This window comes from Peromyscus maniculatus, chromosome 8, assembly GCF_049852395.1.
Source record: "Peromyscus maniculatus bairdii isolate BWxNUB_F1_BW_parent chromosome 8, HU_Pman_BW_mat_3.1, whole genome shotgun sequence".
Classification (NCBI taxonomy): Eukaryota; Metazoa; Chordata; class Mammalia; order Rodentia; family Cricetidae; genus Peromyscus; species Peromyscus maniculatus.
The window spans coordinates 2,526,108-2,546,546 of record NC_134859.1 but is presented as its reverse complement, the minus strand read 5'-3'; the positions used below and the strand labels follow the sequence as shown (position 1 = coordinate 2,546,546).

Here is a 20,439-nt window from a genome sequence, read left to right as displayed (position 1 = left end):
CCAATCCCCATAAATAAAGAGAAACATCCATAATCACTGAATGACCAAAAACCACCACCCCCCTTTCAGGAATGTGGGCATAATGTTCTTAAAATTACTTCCTGATGTCTGGGGATGATGATACCTTTAGCGGACCCTGAGAAAACTGGAATAATTGTCAAGTTCTGGGCGAGCTCGCTATATCATTTGTTGTCCAGTCTCTGTGTGATAGGAAAGTGTAGGTCTTATTTGAAGTCTTGGCTGGAGTAGTCTATTAGGTTGGACTGTCTTAGCTAGCCACTTTGAAGTTGTTCTGAGCAGATTTTTGAGGAAACAGCAATGGAGGCATTTTGTGAGGCTAGATCACCTAGGCTACTTGTCTTGCCTTCATTGGTACTGGTCCTTTTTTCTGAAAACACACAAACTTTTAAAGGTAACATCATATCTGCATTAACACAAGTACAGAATGTAGGGTGTACACAAGTCATATAAAGATTATTTTCTGTTCCGTGTTTGAGCATGTGAAAGGCATCTGTCAACTGTATAAGTCCATTTGGACTAAATAACCAAATTGTAATATTCCTCCATGCCATATGAAAGAATGGCCTCATCCAGTCACAGAACTGTTCCCATGTAGAGGGATCAGCATATATGCCACCTGTCTTGTAGTTTTTCTTAGTTTCTTCCTTCATGTCTGTAGTTACAATTTTTAGGAGATCTCTCCTGGTCAAATCTGATCCTTATTAATTTCCATAGCTTTTTATTTCCTGTGGAAACAAAGGCATAACATCTCTCCCAATGCAATGCCTTGCCTGACTTCCATTCTGAAGTCAAAAAAAGCCATGGAATAAGAGTAAAATTTACAGAAGTAAGAGAATGATAAAGCTGAGAGGCAAAAGGTAAACAGAATAATTTAAGCTAAGGAAAGCTGGCTAGAAACTGAGTCAAACAAAGGCTGGGCATTTATAATTAAATGTGAGCCTCTGTATGTGATTTATTTGGGATCTGGGTAGCAGCCCCCCAAAAAGCAGAAATAAACAACAACAACCCTGTTCTATTATTGCAAGTTCATGGACATTAAGAACTGAGAAAAACTGTAAAGGGAAAATAGGGCACTTTTATCAATGAAGATATAGTGTGGGAAGATGATTTGACAGGCTGGAAAGGGGCCTCATTAATCTTGACCTCCAGGCACAAGCTGGGCACTGCTAACACCTTCCCATCCGCTCATTCAATTGTTTCCCAATGGCCTTGAATGGCACATACAGAAGTTCTGAAGCTAATAACTGCAGTTCTTTCTCAATTACTCAACAGAGAGACAAAGCTTAGAGACAACAGCTTGACTGCATTAATCTCACCCCAAGAAAGGCATTGCAGTGAGATTTTTGCCCTCTACACTGCTCTGCCTCATACTTTTCTCAGCCAGGCTGTATGCTGCCTTATCAAGCAGCTCCCTGCTTCTTATCTGAATGCTTGTCAAACCCCGCCCTCTGCCAAGCTTCCTCTAGTGAGCAGGATCCAGGAAGTGCCTGTTCCCTTTGTTCTCCCTGACCATCCTCCACCTTATGTTTGATCTCAATATCTCATTGAAAATTGGATATTGGTAGTTGCCTGTGACGATAATGAACCATTCATGTCTCAATTTGAAAAGGCATTTGAGACACCTGTTTTCATTAGTAATTATAGATAATTGCTGTGGTGGAGGGTTTTTTCTTTAATTATTGCACAGAAAAAGGTCTTAAGAAATGGAACAATTAATTTCCTGAAACCATACTGAGAGCAAATTATGACGTTAGCCCTCACTTTGTGAAGTATTTCTAGGCAATAGAGCCTGGCTTCTTGCACCAGGAAGAAGTAAATTATGTTTTAGAACCAGCCTCCTGGCATATCCCAGCTGCAGCTAAGTATTTTTTAATGTATTCTTCGGAGTCCACTGACTGCGCATCAACTGCCCTGTTAAATGCCAGGGTTGCAGCACCTCACTTTGTTCATTGACTCGTTCACTCACCTACTACATAATCAAGGTGTGCATAGCAGTGGATGTTTAAAACGCATTGTAGTTGTGAAGTTGTAACAGACAACAGGAGTCTGTTCTCCTAAGGAGGTGTTCCTACTCGCTAACCTGCTTTCCACATCTGAGTTTGCCTAAATTGTAAGAGTCAGAAGCAATCCAAATATTTATTAAAAGTAAGGAACTGTTAAATGAATCGTAATAATCTGTAATCATTAATAAATGTATTTCTCAAAAAAGATACAAGGAAATGATTTTTGATACATTGAAAGGGATAAAAAGCCTATTAAACAATTTCAATTTTGCAAAATAAAAGAGACTGGAAGAAGGGATAGGGAGATGGCTTAGTGAGTAAGAGCACATGCTGTGTAAGTGCGAAGACCTGAGTTCAAATCCCCAGTGCCCACATAGGAAGCTGGCATAACTGTGTGACCCCAGCCTCAGAGGTCAAAGACAGGAGGACCCCAAGAACTCACTGTCCAGCTGCCTAGCTGAGGAGGGAAGCTTCTAGGTCAGTGAGACACCCTGTCTGAAGGAAATAAGGTAGACACACCCACGAGAGACTGGAAGAATATAAGTCGAAGGAGGAGGAGGACACCAATAGCAATGACAACATCCAGCAAGCCCGTATCTGGATATTTGAAATGAGGATCTTGGTGAGTGCCTGTAATTGCAGAACATGGAAGGTCGAGGGGAAAGGATCTCCAGGCTGCCCTGGGAAGCACAAGGAAACTGTCTCAAACAAAACAAAAAATAACACAATAAAAGATTTAGAAGAGATATCAACATTCAGTGTTAATTTCAGGACAATGTGGAAAGTAAAAGAACATCCTTCTTCCTGGAAAAAGCCTGCAGCATGGGACAACGTGGATTAATGCTAGGACTAGGTTGTGGGAGCTCACTAGCCAGTCAGCCTAGCCCTCGTGTGAGCTTCTGGTTGAGCGAGAGACCCTCTTTCAAAGGGATTGGGCAGAATTGACAGGACTTCAGATGTCCTCTTCTGACTACGGCATGTACATGTAGAGGCACACAAACAGACAGACAGGCACACAAACACTCACAAAATTAAGGTTCCCAGGCATATGAGTCTTGTAAGGTACAGAACTAAGCCCTCAAATGATAATTCTATCCTTAAAGACAACAGTAGAGATTCCTAAGATCCCAGGGTGGGAGGTAACAACAGGGAGTTGGTTCCCTCCACACCCTTGAGTAGCTTCATTATAGACCATTAGCCTGGAAGGCTTTCAAACTCAGAATTCTTCTGTACAACCCCCAAGCACACACATCTCAAGAGATCCATCCTGGGTGGGGCCAGGCATTGGACTGATTAGATTCCCAGCTTGCTACAGTGTGCAGTCACCAGGACTGGTTCCCAATTATCGAGGACGTCTTCCAATGAGACTGATTCTGGTGCCACTGCAACATTCTGCATTGGCCTGCATAAGTGTAGTTTGACTTCTTGATTTTTTTTTTTTTTTAAAATCTCCCTCAGATGACTCTAGAATGGAAGCAGTTAGGAGGACTGCCTCTCTGTGTGCAGAGGTGGCTCAGGTGACAGCAGTTGGTGGTACCACCTGGAGCTTGCAGGACATGAGACTCAGCACCCTCCTCTGCCATGCTCCAGTGTAACTGCAGCATTAGCACACTAATGTGTGTGTGTGTGTGTGTGTGTGTGTGTGTGTGTGTGTGTGTGTGTGTGTGTGTGTGAAGTAAAAAACTTCCATCATCCAGACAATAAAGTTAGGGCCGCCAGCACTCATTCAAGTCAAATGTCCACGTGCTCTTATCTCTAGCCTACTTCCATCTTCTTGAGAAAATGGAAAACTAACTTGAGTTTCACAAAAGACAAAATATAACTCTGTTCTTACTAATCAAAATTCAGACTTTCAGCCACCTCCCCCAAACCCAGCCAGAGGGCATGCATCTGCTCCTAGAAGCTGCAAGAGCTTATTGGGATGGACAGACCAGCCCCAGAAAAGGACATTTCACCACAGATCAACTTCAGGAGGCCTCCCCTAGGTCCTCAGAGTCCCTTAAAACACATCAGCAGCTGCTAGCTTATCTGTATTTGAGGTGCATGGATATGGAAGTCAGCCAGGGTGCACATGGTCTCAAGGAACTAGGATAATTAGTCCCTTGCACTTGCCATTCTGGGCTGCCACACTCTGAAGTTGCAGCTCCTGTCTCAGCAACCTCATGAGGGATTTAGGTCATGTCAAACACCTGGGCACCCTGCATTAGAAGAGATCAAATGGAAGTGCATTTTAAAGTGCCCAGTGTGCATTGTGACTACTGGATGATAAGATTAAATTTTCTTCTGTGTTTTACAGCATCTCTGGAAAGAGATTCAGAAATACCCTTTGCACCATTAGCTTTAAGCCAAAGAAACCCTGAGCCTGATGTAAGGTGGGAGATATGCAGCTGTTATTTGCTGCTCTGTAGCCATCTCCATCTTCAGCACCATCAAGAGGCACAGTGGTACCCACGGAAGTACATGTCTGCTGTATTTTGACGTGGACTCCAAAGCAGACTTGCACATCACAAGCATATTTACTTTCTTCCTTCTGGAAGGAACCACTCCCTCCCACGTGTAAATTTGTACAGTTTCAGAAGAATTGACTGGACTAGAAAATGAAAACAGGAGGTTAATCTTGAAAACATCTTAAAACAATCAGGCAGCATCTTGCCTCCACACAGTAAGACCATGTTTGATTTTCACCACAAGATCAGCTAGGACAACCCATATCTGAACCCCTGAGCAGAATGGGATTCCCCCTGAGGCCTTTAAGCCATGTGAGTTAGGCTTGTTACTTGCAAACAAATGCATTCTAATTGGTTCATGGATATTTCTGTTCAATTCTTGTCCATGGCACCACCTGAACTCTGTTCAACACATCTTCTACACTGGAGACAGAATATCACAGCAATGCACTCTTCCCAGCACCACTGTGGAAGACCTCCTTTGTGCTGGGCATAAATGGTTGCTATAAGTGAGTTTACATGGGCTAAGATTAAGAAGATTTAGGGTGAGCCCAGAGCTCAGAGATGTTTACCAACATCCCAAGGCCACCCAGGAAAATGGTAATATCGGAATTCCAGTCTAGATCGGTATACTTCATCACCCTGGATTAAAGACCTAACATCCACCCACCCCCCAAAAAAGAAAAAAACTGGCAAGATCATGCCAAAAGATGATTTTAATTTGCACCACAATTAAAAAAAAGAATTAGAATTTCAACCATCATTAAATTATTTTTTACACAGATCCTTATTTCTTCTGTATGCATGTGTGTGTACAGGTACTCCTGGAGTCCAAAAGAGGCCATCAGATCCCCTGGGGTTACAGGTGGTTGTGAGCTGTTCAACATGGCTGCCTGGGTCCTCTGAACCACTGAGCCAGCTCTATAGCCCAAACCCAGATTTCTCACTAGCCTTGAAATGTTGAAAGTTATGAAGTCAATAGACCAGGATACCCACATGGCAACACCTTGTTGATGTGAGAAGAAGCCCACACCCCTGGACCACAGTGGCCTTCTTCATCTTCCCTGTTGCTTCCTGGGTCATCTTTCTTTCTTAAGTGTGCTTCTTTGCCCTTTTGGATACTTGAGCTTGCAGACTCTGATATGAGTGCGGGGGGGCTGTTCCTCCTTGTCATTGACTGTGCTGTCCAATTTTATGTCAACTTGACACAGGCTAGAGTCTTATAGGAGGAGGGAACCCCAGTTGAGAAAATGCCTCCATAATACTGGGCTGCAGGCAAGCCTGTGGGGCATTTTCTCAATTAGTGATTGAGTAGGGCCACTCCTAGCTGGTGGTCTTGGGTTTTATAAGAAAACAGGCTGAGCAAGCCATGATGAGCAAGCCAGTAAGCAGTATCCCTCCATGGCTTCTGCCTCAGCTCCTGCCTCCAGGTTCCTGCCCTGTTTTAGTTCCTGTCCTGACCTCTTTTGGTGATGAACAGTGATATGGAAGTGTAAGCCAAATAAACCCTTTTCTCCCCAAGTTGCTTTGGTCATGGTGTTCAGCACAGAATAGAAACCCTAACTAAGACACTGACATATTCCCCAGGGCCCAGCACAGAATCCAAGGTGAATGGTAGAGCAGAACTTACCTTCACAGTGTGAGGGTCATTGAGGTGAGACCACACAGTCTGTCACTGAACATCTGCTGTGTGCCAGGCTCTGCACTGAGTGCTCACCCTCAGAGAGCTCACATTCTATGGAGGCTCAGATGAGATGTACAAGTTTGGGATGCTGTAGAGGCATAAATAGCAAAATATATCAGGAAGCAGTGAAGTATGTATGGCTGGAACATAGATTGTAAGGAGGTCTGGGGAGTCTAGATGACGAAGTTGGCAGAGGCCAGATCATGAAAGTTGTACATCACATGTTGAAACCATTTCCATAGTGAGTTAAGGAAGTGAGCTCCAGCACCATGGAGATCTGGAGGCCAATCCCTGAATCTTATGTAACTTGCAGATTCACCATGGGCAAATGACATGACTTTTGTGGGCCTCGATTCTCCCATCTGTAGAATGGGAAAGTAGAAAGTAGCAGGAATTATCACACAGAACTGTGTTGAGATGTTGCCTTGGTTTGAATATAGTATGTCCCCCACAAACTGGGAGTGTTGAAGACTTCATCCCCAGTACAAGGTTCAGAGGCAGGTCTTGGGAAGAGTGGTTGATAGTACGGGTTCTGACCTAATCAGTGGAGTCATCCATCCATGGATTCATAATTTGGTAACGTTCTGGAGAGATAGTGGAAACCAGGAGATGGGGCCTAATTGGAAGAGTAGGTCCCTGGGAGCATGCCCTTGAAGCATATGCTTGCCTCAGATCCCTCCCTTACTCTTTGCTTCCAAGAGACATGAGGCAAGGTCCTTTGTTCTATCATGTACCCTCTGCCAAGATGCTCAGAGCCAAGATGTTGGGGGCAAACAACCACCAGCTACAGCCCTGAAACCATGAGCCCAATGAGCGGCCTTCCCTTTAAGTTGTTCACCCAGTTATTTTCCTGCAGGGGACAAATACAGTCACCGGCTGTGCCTTGCATTGAATGATTTTTAAAGATTTCTCTTAAGAAATTCAGTCCTTCCGCTCCCATTGAAGACCTCTTCTGGCCTGCCCATTCCTACCCCAGTCAAGAGATACATCAAATACCCAAGGAAGACAGTTTTGAGAGTTCTAGACTTAGAACTGAAATGTGCAATTGACTTTTCAATTTTCACTTTTATGAATGTGTTATTGCTGTGTGTCTCTCTGAACAAAGCCTATGACAGAGTGGGTGCTCTGGAGTGGTGTTTTCAGGGTGATATCAATGTCACTTGGAAGTCACCAGCAACACTTGCACAGACACACCGGAAGTTGCATTGTTTTGAAGAGTGTTAATCATTTAAGCCTGCTGCAAATGAGGAGGGAAGGAGCGATGGAAGTAAGAACGTGCTGGTGTGCACTTGCAACTTGCATCTGCAGTAAGAAGTGGCCTATGTGACAGCTGCATGATCAGGACTTGAGAGAGTGGGGACATAGGGCGGGGTCAGTCATCCCACTGTCCCGTCAGGCTGGCACTGTGCCTGCCACTCCACAAGTACTTTTACTTGAAACCTGGTCTTTTTTGAAATTTTCAAAACGTGGCTTAAAACTATTTTTAGTATTTAGTGTATGTGTGTATGGTTTATATGCATGTGAGTATGAGTGTTCACATGTGTATTTGCCTGAGTGTGCATGTTGAGGCAAGAAGTTGATGGTAGGTGTCTTCTTCAATTATTCCCCATGTTATTTACTGAGGCAGGTGTGAGGGCTCCTGGAAATACTATGACCATCAACCATCAGGGAACTGAACTATAAGAAACAAGAAGGAAATCACATCCATGACAACTTATTTAACCTGGCTGGCTCAAATTTCTGGAGTCTGACACCAGGCATTTTATTTCAAACATATTTAAATACAGTACAACTTTGAGAAAAAGTTCCCTGATAACATTTGTCTCAATCCTGTGTGCACAGTAAAACTTAGGGTATGACTACATTGAAACTCTTTTGCAAAGTACATGTGACCTCTACCATGAAGATTGGTTCTACAGCTTAAGGGACTAGGATCTGGTATGGTCTCTGATGGAGATAGTGTAGAGATCACTAGGCTATAAAGTACATATGACATCTCTCCTAAGGATGGGTTCATTGACTAAGAACCAATGCTCAAGATAAAGATCTAGGGAGACTCTGGGACACTCTGGGGATTCAGATGTGAGCTGGCCCTATACCAGATCACCAGGCTAACAATTGCATCCACTCCCTGGCTTCTGGGTAAGAAACAAGTACACAATCCTTCTGTTGAAGAGACAAGTATGTATGCTTAATATTCCTGTTTTCCCTAGTACTTATCTTCAAGCTTGTACCCTATCGTGATATTTTATTTGTGCTGAAATGTTATTTTATTTGTATGTTAATAAATAAAGTTGCCTGGAGATCAGAGGTAAAAGCGAGCCATTAAGCAGAAGTCCAGGGGTGGTAGCACACACCCTTAATCCGATCACATGGCAGGCAGAGTCTCTGTGTGGTCAAGGACACAGCCAAGCTTGGTGACCCGAGTCTTTAATCCCAGTACCAACCATAGAGACCAGGAGGTCTGTATAGACAGGCAGTGATGAGAAAGTCATGTGGCTGGACTTAGAGCCAATGAGAAGGCAGAACAGGAAAGCAATAAAAGTCACACAGGGAGAAGCTCTCTCTCAGAGGAAGGATGGCATCGAGTGGTAAGCTAAAGGTCATCTTAGCTCTTCACTAGTGCTCTGATCTCTTGGACTTTTAACTCTGTATTTGGCTCTGTGTTTCTTATTTAATAAGACTGTTTAGAATTTTGTCTACAGTACCCTCTACAGCAGGGTTTCTTGCTGAGCCTAGAGTCCATTTCTAGCCATGCCAGTTTGCCTCAGAGATCACCTGACACTGCTTTCTGAGCACTGGGATTTCAGGGGGTCACCACCCCTCCTGCCTTTTATGTGAATGACAGCATTTTAACCACTAAGCCACCTCCTCAGCCCCTCTTTTTAGATATTCTCTGAAAAAATGCTAGTGCTCTTATCAAAAGACAAAGACATTCAAAAAATTCTAAATATGTGTTCTTATACTTAAAAGGAGTGAGCAAATGAACTGTGGGTAAGTAAACAGGAAGCAAATAAAGGCATGTTCAGCAAAGGCACCGACATAGGAAGCATAAGTAGTGACAGAACCATCACATAGAAATAATTCAAGTAAGCAAGTAAGGGGAACATTCCTCCACTGCAGGTGGGAGTGCAAACTTGTACAGCTACTTTGGAAATCAGTATGGCAGTTTCTCAGAAAATTGGGAATAAATCTACCTCAAGACTCAGTGATACCACTCTTGGGCATATAATCAAAGGATGTTCAATCATACCACAAGGACACTTGCTCAACTATGTTCATAACAGCACTATATGTAATAGCCAGAACCTAGGTGCCCCTCAATCAAAGAATGGATGAAGAAAATGTGGTTCATTCACACAATGGAATATTACTCAGCTATTAAAAAAAAAAAAAGATGACATCATGAAGTTTGCAGGCAAATGATGGAACTAGAAAAAAATCATCCTGAGTGAGGTAACCCAGACCCAGAAAGACAAACACAGTATGTACTCACTCATAAGTGGATAGTAGATGTACAGCAAAGGATAACCAGGCTATAATCCACAGCCCTAGAGAAACTAGGTAACAAGGAGGACCCTAAGAGGGATGCATGGATTGCCCTGGGAAGGGGAAATAGATGAAATCTCCTGGGTAAACTGGAGGTGAGGTGGGTAAAGGGGAGGTGATGGGGGATTGGAAATGAGGGATTGGGATGATTGAGTTGGGGGAGGGACGGAGAGGGAAAATAACAAAAGTTATCTGGATAGAGGGGGCCATTATGGGGTTAGGGAGAAACCTGGTACCAGGGAAAATCCCAGGAATCCACCAGGATGACCCCAGCTGAGACTCCTAGCAATAGTGGAGCAGGTGCCTGAACTGCCTTCTCCTGTAAGCAGAGAGGTGACTACCCTAATTGTCATCATAGAAACTTCATCCAGTAACTGATGGAAGCAGAGGCAGAGATCCACAGCCTAACATTCGACTGAGATTGGACTGAGAGGGATGAAGGATTGTAGGAGCCAGTGAGGTCAAGATTATGATGGGGAAACCCACAGTGATGGCTGATCCAAGGCCTTCTGCATATGGGTGACAGTGGTGTAGCTTGGTCTGTTTGTGGGGCCCCTAGCAATGAGACCAGAATCTATCCCTAGTGCATGAGCTGGCTTTTTAGAACCTATTCCCTATGGTGGGATGCCTTGCTCAGCCTTGATGCAAGGGGAAGAAGCTTGGTCCTGTCTCAACTTGATATGCCATGCTTTGTTGACTCCCACGGGAGGCCTTACACTTTCTGAAGAGTGGATGGCAGGGGGTAGAAAGGAGGTTGGGGGAGGGAACAGAAAGAGAGGAGGAAAGGGAAACTGTGGTTGGTATGTAAAATAAATTTTAAAATTTAATAATAAAAAAGAAGAAGCCGAGTGGCGGCGGCGGCGGCGGCGGCACACGCCTTTAATCCCAGCACTCAGGAGGCAGAGCCAGGCAGATCTCTGTGAGTTCGAAGCCAGCCTAGACTACCAAGTGAGTTCCAGGAAAGGAGCAAAGCTACCCAGAGAAACCCTGTCTCGAGAAACCAAAAAAAAAAAAGAAAGAAAAAAAAAGAAAAAGAAAAAGAAAAAGAAAAAGAAATAATTCAAGGCCAAAAGCACAAATTCTTCGAAATGAGGGATCATAGAAGGATAAAAGGTGTTAATCCTTGGCAAAAATACTATAATAATGAAACTTCCTCAGTCAACATGGGCACAAAGGAAATACATCTGGTGCAGTTGGAATGTACATAAATGCAGAATTATGTGAGTAAATGTTGATGATCCTTGCTGTAAAATATCATGCAGGCATTAAACAGGTGTTCTACACCTGATGATATGGGACTAGGACAGAGGCCCTCAGTCATGGCTGTCCAGGGGCCTTTGAAAAGCCTGGTACTCCATGTGTCTCAACTGGTCACCGGTGGGGTTATTAAAGACTCCCCAGATGGTTCTGATGCACGATCAGGGAAGGACACATGCTTCTCAGGAGCCCTTAGTGGCTTCACTACGGCAGTAAGAGAGAACTCAGGACAAAAAAAAAAGAGAGGAGACAGAAAAGAACAAATAAGATCAATGACAACATAATGTGTGCTTTGCTTATGCAAAGTCTTTATCTGAGCAGTGGGCGAGATGGGACACAGTATGAACGCAAACATCAACTGTCGGGCTCGGGAGCAGTGGGGCTCAGGCTCGTGGAGGATGGTGTTTGAGTTAGTATGCATATTATTCTCTGTGTATCCTTATAGAAAGTCACCCAAGAGAATCATCACTGAAAATAGTGACTAGGATGAAAAGGTTCACATCTCTTTGCTACATCATCACTGAAAAAGAACTGTCAGAAGCAACTCAAGGGAGGGTGGGTTTATCCTGCCTCTGCGTGGTTCACCGGGAAGGAGATGGCATGGCAGAGTTCACCGAGGCTATTGTGGTGGTCAAGTCTTGGTGATCAAGATGAACACAGTGTGTGCTGGACCAGAGGTGGATACAATCCTCAAGGCCTGCCTCCAGGACTCACTTCTGCTAGCTAAGCTCTATGTCTCAGAGATTCCACACCCTTCCCAAACAGCACCACAAGCTGCAGATCATGTGTTCAAACACATGTGCCTGTGAGGGAGGGGCACTTCACTTCCAAACCATAACAAGGTCAAGACTAACTCAAAGAAATCCCAAGTGAGCATGACAACATTGGATAGAGAGGGTCACCAGGAAAAGGGAAGCTAATCTTGCTGACTTGCTGTGGCTAGCATAACTACTTTGTCACAAAATCTAATTCAATGCAAATTAAATAAGCTTATACTATGTGCCAGACTGTTCTGGCTTCAAAGATACAGCAAAGGAGTGGGGGAACCCTTACACTCATGACCTTACATTTTAAAATAACCAAAAGACATCTTAAATTCATTTTACTATTTTATGTGCATGAGTGTTTTTGCACATATGTGTATGTGCCCTTGAAGGTCAGAAGAGGGCATCAGATGCCTGGGGCTGGAATTACAGATAGTGATGAGACAACAACAAAACTGTCAGTGCTGGGGCTTGAACTCAGGTCCTCAGGTGCACAGCAGCACTTTCCTGACCAACTGATCTCCTCAGCCCCACAGCACCAGGGTTTTGCTTTGCTTTGTTTTTGTTTTTGGAAAAACTGTCCGCAGGTGTCTATGTTTAAATGCAGGGTGTGGTTTTGAAATCTGGGGATTTGAGGCCAGGAGCCACAGCACTGCACACTGTACGAGGAAACAATATTAGAGGAAGAAAACACTAATGGCATAAAAGGGAAAAAATACTGATCAAAACCTAACTTTCTAAATGCTCAGGACCACATAGTCAATAAAATTTACCTGGTCAGTAGGAAAGTTTGTATGAATTAAATGGTTTTTGTTTGGATAATTTTTTGTTCTCTCTCTCTCTCTCTCTCTCTCTCTCTCTCTCTCTCTCTCTGTGTGTGTGTGTGTGTGTGTGTGTGTGTGTGTGTGTGTGTGTGCGCCCTATGAAGACTAGCATGTGTGTGCCACAGCAGGCATCTAGAAGTGAGGGGGTCAGGGGAGAACTTCTGGGGCTTGGCTTTTGCTTTGCACCTTGCTCACACTGGTCTCCTGCTCTGCTGCTATGCGTAAATTCCAGGTTAGCACACCCTGGAGCTCCTAGGCGAGTCTCCCATCTCTGCCTCCCACATTGCTCTAGGAATGCAAGGATTACAGATGTCCACGGCTCCCACATCTGGCTGCTGCTCCTTTCAGTTTTACTGTGGGCTCCAGGGATCAAACTTGTCAGGTTGCCAGGCTTCTGCAGCAAGGGCTTTTCTCCATGGAGCCATCTCCCTGGCCTTGAGAGGGTGGTTTGGCTGACTAGCTGGTTGGTTTTGTCATATTGGTTTGCAGTTCCATTCTCCACATGCCTTTCCTACTAGTATGACGTCCTCTCTTGCTGTGGCACACCTTGGCCTCTGATATCCAGGAAAGCTGGCTGGAAAGCCTCCATGCCAGAGGTGGCGGGGTGCTCCCTCAGAGCATCCTAACATTCCTTGTCTTTGTCTCAGAGAATAAAACTCAATTGGAAATCTGCCCCAGCCTGGATGTTTCTGTTCACTCAGTCAAAAGAAAATTGTATTTATATAACAACAGTATTCCAAGAAACTGATTGACTGCCCTAATTTGCATACTGCTTCTAGATCCATTATGGTCTTGATATCAGTTAAACTCTGTGTTGCAAATACCCAGAATTCTCAGGCCAAAGGACCAAGTAAAATAATAACAAAGGGAGCTGGAGCCATATCTCAGTCGGCACACTTGCATTGCAAACATAAAGCCAAAACTGGATATGTTGGTGCACACCTGCAATTCCAGCATTCTAGGTGTGGAGGCAGGAGGATCAAAAATTCAAGGTCATCCTTGGCTACATAGTAAGTTTGAGGCCAGCCTGGACTACATGAGATCTGGTTGTCACATAAATGAAAATGCAAGAGTAGTGTAAAATCTTCAATCATGCCTTGATTTGGGGACTGAATTGGGAGTTTTGTTGTTTCACGTCTTCAGTGCCAGCCACTGGGCTGCTTTCATTTCCAGGCCCCATGTTCAGCCCCAACTGGTCTGGCTCATGATCACACTAAGTACTAGGTACAGAAAAGACCAATGGGGCTGTCTTCTACTGCTCCTACCAAAGTCTCTTTGAGTCTCCCTGACTCTTGTAATGTCACATGGTCATCCTTGACTCTGCCTCTGGTCAGCCAGATCTGATAGTCTTGGGCCAGGTCCCAGGTCCAAAACTTATCCTTTGAGTTGAGAATCTGGCTGAGAGCACATAAATGGTCTTCCAGAGGCAAATCAAGATGTTCCAGAGGGTGGAGTAGATGATGCTGGTGCTCTGTTGCTGTGCTGTCTCCAAGTTGCTGTTGCTTGGTTCATGATACACCCTTCTCTGAAGGATTAACTACTTTCCCAGACATGCTTGGGGAAATAAAGACTTTTTACTTGGGGCGGGGGCACTAGCTCACATGAGGTTGCACAGCCAAGCTCTTTGCCCTCTGAGTAGGACACTCTATACCATGATCCAAGTTCTAAAGCATCTCGTGGGATCGGGTTTAGGCTGGACTTTCTCTGGCACTATTTCTGTGCACCCTCCCTGTTACATCCTCTCCTATTGCCCTTTCTCCACTGCAGGTGAGTCCAGACAGCAACTCCCTCAAGAAGTCATCTACACATGCATCTCTGCTGCAAGCTTTGCTTCTAGGCAACACAATTCAAGGCAGACAAGAATGGTAAGAGCATGTTAAGCAGCAATTTAATTGACCCAGGTTATAATGATGTTATCATATAACAAGGTGTAATATGTACTGGCCATGGTATTGACTGACAACCACCCCCTGCAATCCCTCTGCCCCACCCCCTTTCTGCCATATTCCACTATGGTCTCGGAAGATGGCCGCCTAACTTTCCCTATTTTGAGAAGAGGAAAGTGAAGTTTGGAGAAGGGCTCAGGCTGACCCACCTCTCATTGCCGGGAGTCAGCAAAGCTGCATCTGGCTGACCAGAGTCAAGGATGACCATGTGGCATTACAAGAGTCAGGGAGACTCAAAGAGACTTTGGTAGGAGCAGTAGCAGACAGCCCCATTGGTCTTTTCTGTACCTAGTACTTAGTACTTAGTGTGATCGTGAGCCAAACAGTCAGGGCTGAACATGGAGCCTGGGAATGAAAGCAGCCCAGCGGCTGGCACTGAAGAAGTGAAACAATGAAGCTCCCATATTGTAGTGGTTGCTGCTCAGAGACATGCCAGTAATCGCCACACCCTGACACCCCGACAGCCATCACTCCATCTCCATCTGCAATGCTGTGTTTACGTGTATACCAGACACTGCCCACTTTAGACACTGCCTCCTCCAGCTCTCACAGCCATCCCAGGTCACAAACAGAGATGAGGAAAAAGGATGACAATCTGAGCCTGGAACATCTATGTGGAGGTCCATGTTCCTGCTTACACTTGGATCCTGCCAACTGAAGTTCTTTCCAACTTCATCCAGGCACAGGAAAACTGAACAAAGGAAGTTCCTCCCTTTCTTTCTGAGCCCAGACTTCCTGGACAGGTAAGAAAGCACACAGAAGTCTGGGTCATTTGCCGCAGCTCTAAGTCAACATAAGTCAATTCCAAGATTTGACAGAGGCAGATATCAAACTGTCTTCTTCATGCTTATGAACCCAGGAAAGACATTGAAAATTATTTTTTAAATGGCAATCCATTTTCTTGACTAAGTAAAAAGAAGTTAGTGCTTTTAAAAAACACACAATGATAACATTTTCCTATAGTTTCTTTATTTTCTGAATCTCTCTAATATCTTGGGTCCCTGAAAACGGAGTCGCCTCTGTCTTATTTACCATTGCACCCCCAGTGCCTCCCACTGACGTGACCAACAACTTGGGCTCTAAAAATCGCTTCAAATGAATACATTTTTTATGAGAGAGCAGAGCATCCACACCAGGCTGCGTGCCCTTGATGTTGAAGTCACTTTTAAAGAAGAGAATTAAATGATAAGGTTAGAGGTCTGCCAACTCCCCACAATTCTACCAGTGATTAAAAGCCAATAGTTCTGTTATTTTGTTCTGTTCTGTGGTTTCTAGAACTTAATTCTATCTTGTAAATTGAGGTCAGAAAAGTGGTAGAGAATCGAAATCCTCTGGGTTGTTTCTCTCTTCCAGACACCAAGGTAGCCATCAGTGCTGTCTTAATGAATCTCCACGCTATTATTTCCTCGCTGTGGAAAGGAACAGAAAACAGAAGGAAACCAAGACACATTCTCCAGAGGGGGCTCCTTGTCTAATTGATTCTTTCTGCACAACATACACTCAGATGGCAGGGCCACATTGTCAAGAAGGTAGCAGGTGGGGAATGTCCTGTAATGGCACTGTCCAGAGATGGATGTGCCGGGAAACTCAGGTGAAGATGTTTGGAGCACTTAGTCTCTAGCTGCTGGGAGCCTGGAACATTTAAACTTACCAAATCAACTTAATTCAAGTGGGAATTAATTAATCATCTTCTCTCTAGCCTCCTATGACTGTAAACTCCTTACTCCATTGTTTCATTTTCTTTTGCAAACTGAGGTGCCTACCATTGGTCCCACGCCCCTCTCCCATTGCAATGCAAAAGGAGCACTGATTTGATGAACTTCATCTACACCTGGATAAGCATGCTACAAAGAGGAATTCATTCGATCCACACAACTACTCAACTACTCAGCAGGGCAGACAGGACTGCCATACCCATTTTGCAGAAGAAGGAATGGACTTAAGCAAAGCCCCACATACTAGCCAGTGGAGGAGGCGGGACCTAAGCTCTGGCAGCCTGACTCTTACAGTTCAGCACCTTTGCACATGCGCCCTTCATCTAGAATCCCCTTCCCTTCTCTCCCTCCTGGACATCCTGGGTGGACACCAGCCCCACAGGCACATCCTCTGCAAGGTCTCATTTGACTCTCATGGAAGAAGACAGCACCCGCTCCTCTCCCTTGGCTCCCAGAGCACTCTTCAGACTCTTGGGATCACAGTTTGAGTTTTTCATCACCACTCTTTGATGTGTTCCCCATGCCACTTGCTCAGAGGTGGAAAAACTGTTCTCCTTGATATACAAAGGATCTATCTAATATTCCTTGCCTTCATCCTTTGGAATTTTATCCTCCTGGGGGATAGTTGGTGATATCAAAAGACATTTTTTTGTCATTGTCTTAGGAGAGAGGGAATGCTATTGGTTTCTACTGAGTAGAGTTCAAAATGCTAAATACCCAACAATACAATACGTAGGATGAGCCCTACAACAAGTATGGTCCAATGGTGGCACTCAAGGAAGCTGGTAAGGCAGGAGAATCATCATAAGTTTAAGGCCAGCCTGGGCTACATAGAGAAGATTCCATCTCAAACAACAGAACAAGCCAGACCAACCTCATACTCAAGTCTGTAACTCCATCTATTTAGTAGGTTGAGGAAGGAGGATCACTATGAGTTCAAGATGTGTGGACAACTTATGAAGACTTTTGTCTTAAACAACAATTTTTAAAAAGCAGAAAAAAATTGCAAAGGCTCCAGGTTCAATCTCACATCATGAAAATCAAAGAGGAGATTTACTCTATTAGAGGGATTGGTTCAATTAGAGTGTCACTGCCTCTTCAAACAACTTCAGTATTAAGTTGTTTAAAGTAGAATATGGAGAAAACCCAAATCCAGGGCTTACCCTAGAGACTAGCCATGTCATACAAAGTAAGTATTATGGCTTTCAGATCATATATGGCTAGGAACTTAGGTTGTAAGGGGTATGTTAGAAGGCACCACCCTTGAGCATCCAGCTGGAAACTCAGACAGAGTCTGTAGGCAGGGTTTCTCTTCAGGACCATCAGCTCCCATAGCATAGAGACTTATTATTAATTATAAATACTCAGCTGATATCTTGGGCTTATTACTAACTAGTTCTTACAACTTATCTTAACCGATAATTATTAATTTACGTGTTGCCACGTGGCTCATGGCTTGTTACTTCATTTTCTACATATGCTGCTTCCTCTGGTTCTGGCTGGTGACTCACCCTCCTTCTTCCCAGTGTTCTTTCAGTCTGGTTCTCCTGCCTAACCTCTTCCTGTCGAGCTATTGGCCAATTGGCTCTTTATTAAACCACTGAAAGCAACACATCTTCACAGTGTACAACAGGATTATTCCACTGCAAGAGTTAAAGATGTTAACTCAAGACCCTGCTGGAGGAAATCTGAACAGCTGCATCATTCTGTCTCTTGCTCATGTGGCATGTGAAGAACATGGATGGGAAACCTTGTGTGGCTGATTATCATTCCAAAGAGAAGCTACATGTTTTCATTGCTGCTGTAAATGCTATCCACTGTGGAGAGGAAGGGTTGTCAGAGATGTAGAACTCTGTGTAGTGAAGACTGTGATTGCACATGGAGAGTCCAAAGTGTTCTAGAAAGGGCTTTAGAAAGGAAGTTCACATCATGCATGCCCTTAAACAAGCCAAAGATGTGTTGTATTCAGTTGTTTAAAGTAGAATATGGAGAAAACCCAGCTCCAGAGGGAATAAGATATGGCTGATTAAGTACTGAACAGTGATTTGTAAACATTTAGGAAGAACCAAATGGACTAATGATAGTTACACAGGAAACTCCCCTGGGTAGTTATGTAATATTTATCAACTAAGTTGGGACATGTAAAATAATGGGAATTGCTGTGTATAGTTTGTGAGAAGTGATAGTTCTATAACAGTGTCACCTTCCTGCCAACTTGACACAAGCCTGGACAAACTAAGTATGAGGGACTCTCAGCTGAGGAATTATCTCCACCAGATTGGCCTGTGGCCCTGTCTATAAGTCGTTTTCTTGACCAATGATAGATGTGGGAAAGCCCAACCCACTGTGGGTGGAGCCACCTCTGGGCAGGTGGGCCTGGGCTGTGCAAGTTGTATCTGAGTAAGAAATGGAAAATTGTAGCGTTTTTCTTTTGTCTCTACTTCAGATCCTGCTTCCAAGTCCCCTCAGTGGCTTCCCTTGATAATGGGCTGCACTGTCAGCCAAGTTGGTTTTGGGCAGTGATTGTTATAGCAACAGAGATGCAAATTAGGACAAAAAGGTATCAACTGAGCATGTCCCAGAAAAACCAGAAACTGAAAAAAAAATTCTATGACAATTTTCAGTGTTATTTATTCTACTTAGGGCAGCAAGTGGCATATGCATGGCATGGATATGGCCATTTCTTATTCCTGGATCTGCAGTAGACATTATCAGTTGATTATAGATCTTTCCCTCATTTGAGCCAGTGTTTGGTGGTAAAATCATTGTCAGTCCCTATTATCGTCTGTAAAGTCAACAGCACTATACAAGAGCAGATCTTCTGTGAGCAAGTGCTCCATGTTCCCCTCTGTCTGGGTCATCTCTATCTTGCTCTTCCCCATGCCCCAGCTCTCTCAAAAACTGAGAATCCCTCATACTCAGATATCTGTAGGGAGGGAAGATCCCATCCTCAATGGCTGCTAGACAATGTTTAGAGTTATTTTAATATCTTGTGCTTTTTTAAAGGCTTTACAATATTTTGTCAATTTAGTGTCTAGGGTCAATTAGGCACAAATATGAAACTAGATTTTCAATTAATAGTTAATAAAATAGAACCCTCAAATGAATTTCTGCTTGTTGGAAGTTGTAAGGTTTGGTTAACACATGAATTTTTTTTCGGGGAGAGATTCTGATTTCTGTCTTGGGAAATGCACCAGAGAATCCCAATGTATGAACTTAGGACAGTGATTGATCGGTTCAAGTCATAAGCAATTATGGGGTCCATTTCTCTTTATAAATACTATCATCTACCCTTTGGCACTTGGGAGGACAAGGCCACAAGGTGTGGCAGGAGCTTTTCAAAGGTGATACACTAATTTGGTTATTTCAACTTTAAAATGTATTAGTTACCAGGAAACAAGGTATCTATTTTCTGTGGTAAAATACTAAGCCAATTTACTACAGAGCGATCTAATTCCATATTGGTATCCAGGGAACAGTATGAGGTTTCCCAATGAAGTTTTACATCAAGCTCCCAAATTAGACCTTAACAGAATCCCTGTCAATGTGGTATGGTTTGATTGCTCACTAAGAAATGTGGTACTTTGTATTAATCAATCTTATTCATTGTAAATTAAATGTTTGTTGCAAACAAAATACCATTTTAGCTGTAAAACATTTAGTTTTCTTTCTCAGATTGACAACTGATAACTATCCTGCAAATGTGTTTTATTTAATTCACACAATACATTAGAAATTGTGGAGTTTTCCAAAGTCTTGAAGCCTAAAATTGAGGAATGTTTATGCATTAAATCGTATTTTAAAATGATAACTTTTAAAGATGAAAAAGTAGACCACCCAGAAACACTGTTTATCCATCTACCTAAAGACACTAGGTGTTTTCCAACTGCAACCAACCTCACTTGTTTGTCGTCCTTCCTTCTAGACCCTGAGGTAGTTTAGTTTGCAATTCCTAGTTTAGCTTAATAAGTCAGTCACAAAGGAATCAACCATGAAATTGAAGATACAACTACCCAAGAGTGTATTTTAATTTAAATTTAACATTAACGAATGCTTCAGACTAATGATGAACATTATCCAGCTGTGCATGGATGAACATTATCCAGCTGTGCATGAATGCGCACACACACACACACACACACACACACACACACACACACACACATACACAGGGTTACAGACTGAATTCTGTTCATTCATCCAAACTGATAGTTATTGGGTGCCTACTA

General features: G+C 43.5%; 1 long non-coding RNA gene across 7 annotated transcripts in view; it reads right to left on the bottom strand.

Moving 5' to 3' along the window:
- The window catches only part of LOC143274520 (uncharacterized), a 331,539-nt gene that overhangs the window by 69,080 nt on the left and 242,020 nt on the right, over window positions 1–20,439 (bottom strand). For all 7 annotated transcript variants that reach the window (XR_013053152.1, XR_013053147.1, XR_013053150.1 and 4 more), the window contains one exon: window positions 6,102–6,243. This is a non-coding gene — a long non-coding RNA (uncharacterized LOC143274520). The remainder of the gene's footprint in view (window positions 1–6,101; window positions 6,244–20,439) is intronic.